Source organism: Dermacentor variabilis, chromosome 7, assembly GCF_050947875.1.
Source record: "Dermacentor variabilis isolate Ectoservices chromosome 7, ASM5094787v1, whole genome shotgun sequence".
NCBI classification, from domain to species: Eukaryota; Metazoa; Arthropoda; class Arachnida; order Ixodida; family Ixodidae; genus Dermacentor; species Dermacentor variabilis.
Window position 1 is genome coordinate 150,891,489 of NC_134574.1, and position 2,836 is coordinate 150,894,324.

The following is a 2,836-nucleotide window of genomic DNA, read 5'->3' on the forward strand; positions in this document are numbered from 1 at the left end:
TAAAGTGGGCTACATTTCTCTGCAATATAAACGTGCTGCAATGAAGGCGTACCCGCACAGAGGCCTTCATTAAATCGGCATGCACTTATACAGATAAGTTTAGATAGTTTATATTGTCTGTAAGTTGACCAGATGTCTCCGTCTATGTGAGTGTATCTTTCCATGAACTTGTCCTTGAATTTAGAAAGTGCGTATAATGTTTATGGAGAAATGTCACGAACAATCTTCCTTAGTTGTGTGTCATGTTGATGTCCTATCGAAGGAGTCTTTACAGAAAGTAACCAACCGACATGAATGTAACGTAGTAAGTCAACGTACCTTAACTTGACAGTTCGTAGACTTCGGAGAAAAACATCTACAGCTGAATAATTTTGTAACGAAGTTTTTGGGGCCTCCGAAATCGTTCTTTTACAGGTTACTTCGGCGTAAACGTCCAGCACCGCATCGCTCACAATATAAGCGGGACACAATTATTCCTTCGTTATACAGGTCATTTCGTTGTAGAGATGTTCGTTGCAGAGGTTTTCGACTGTAACGAGTTGACGTAGTGCGTCACCATATATTTTCGGAAGGACCGCGCCCTTCACGTTACCGCCGTAAGGTGCTGATGATAATCCTCTAAGAGCATTGCGCACTGACACAACCCACGCTAGGTCACAGACTTTTCAGCGCGTGCATAAAGCATTGCCTCTGTTTAAACGAAGATTGACAAGTTTGGAACCTCGTTAAATTTGGTGAGTGGCGCTTCCCACAGGTGCGGACAGAGGTGACGCGTTCGACACCCCTCCGTCGACTATGAGGTGGCCAGATCGCTATCGTGTGGCGCCGCTTCCACACACTTCCGCCCATGAACCGGAAGTCGCAACCGTATCCGGAAGATCTCGGCTCGCAAAGGGCCCTCGAGTATGCCCACTTGCCGCGGATGGACACACGCCGCGAATGCCACTTCAGAACAACTGTCCTCTTCCACAGCCACGAAGGAGACCCAAGGTGCCGGAACGAGCGCTTGTCGGGAAATTGCTGCCATTCCACTCAACGACTTTCCACTGTGAGGGAGCCGAAAGCATTTGGTTTTGAGCTTTTCGTGCACAGATGCCGTGACAACTGCGCTAAGCTACATATATAAATAATGCACGACAGATTGCCGTGACCGGCTCGCTGCGCAGAAGCCATTCTGCGAAGCGTCTCTCACTTAATCTCCCACTTTTTATTGTTTTATTTATTTAGCAGTAATTTACCCATACGATGCGAAAAAACAATTACTAACCTTTGAAATAATACAAATAGCAGAACTGAGCGATTCTTTTGGATCTGATCCTTTTCTTTACTGCGACAGCAGTATGATCTGACTGCGTGCAGTGCCCTTCTTCTCAAGAACAAATAATATTTGCGACGCACATTATTTCCTAGCAGCTAATATCGGCCGCAAGAATCTAAATACGTGTCCGCCCCTAGGGTGTGCGGAGCAGAAACTTACCAGCGATACGCGCAACGTGGTCCTTGTTCCATAGGGTGGTGTCCCCGTCACACCGACCAGCGACGCATCTCGTAAGTGCGGCACTAATCTTCAAACCCATGCTTTTCCATGCACTGTGGCGCCAGAGGCATATCACGGTGATTATTGGCAATGATAAGAAGACGAAAGGTACGACGGTTATTAACGCGATAGCGTTAAGGAGCTCGTGTCGCAGAAAAGCCGGTGTCGTCGGCGTCGGTGTCGGCGTCCGCGGCGTCCGCCGTGAGCGATATATCACGGCAGGCACTTCATAAATAAAAAGCAACGTCCAAGATGGGCTGGGTGGGAATCGAACCAGGGTCTCCGGAGTGTGAGACGGAGACGTTACCACTGAGCCACGAGTTTTTTTTTTGTTTATTGCCTCGCTTTTCACAGAGTTTACGAGATCAGAAGAACAGATCAACAAGATAATAGTACCGAGAACCGTCAGCTGTTTGCTGACTACAAGCCATCAGTATTTCGGCATCTGCAACAACATTTCTAATCTTGGAACCCACTCTGGTACATACGACTGCACCTTCTGCACTTCGACAAAATGGGACACCGATTCGCAAAAATATTCGCGAACCGGTCTAGCGTCAATATCCGCATTGTGTATAGCAGTCCGAGTTCGCCATATACTGTGCAGGCCCAGGAGCATAACCAGATCGAAAGGCACACCATCGTCGTTTTCGACCGTGAGATAACGGATTCCGTGCGGACTTAATGGCAACTCTTTTCTCAAGGTTCTCTGTAAGATGTCCCAGAAGAACACTCCACCCCAGCAATCTAAAAACATATGCTCAATTGTCTCTGGTTTTTTGCATAACAAACAATGAGTACCCCACGGAACAAATAAACCCTTTTCTTCTAACCATGTTTTAACAGGTAAGGTACCTGTGTGCAGCTTAAAAAAAAAGGTTTTAACCCCTGGCGCAACTAGCATTTTTTTAACGTGTTTCAAAACATCTTTTCCTTTGCCTGCACAGTATAATTCACGGTGCAATGGCACAGGAAATAACACATCCACAAGGTCCTTGCACAGTTTTTTGCGTGACACATCTGTCAAATATTGCAAAGAAAAACGCACTGATAAGGAGCGGAAAGATGACACCACTTCTTTTAGATATCCTCGTACTGGTCCTTGCTGACACACCGAAGACACAACAAACTCTGGTAGCACTTTACCCAGCCTCAGTTGAATCATAGTTCTGAGAAAGGTATGATCTACATCTCTGTGAAGAACAAATCGACTGACGAGTTGTCTCACATACAGATGCACTAGACCAAGCCCACCATCACTCCCTCTTTTAAACAGATTTGTTCGGCTCGTTTACTGAG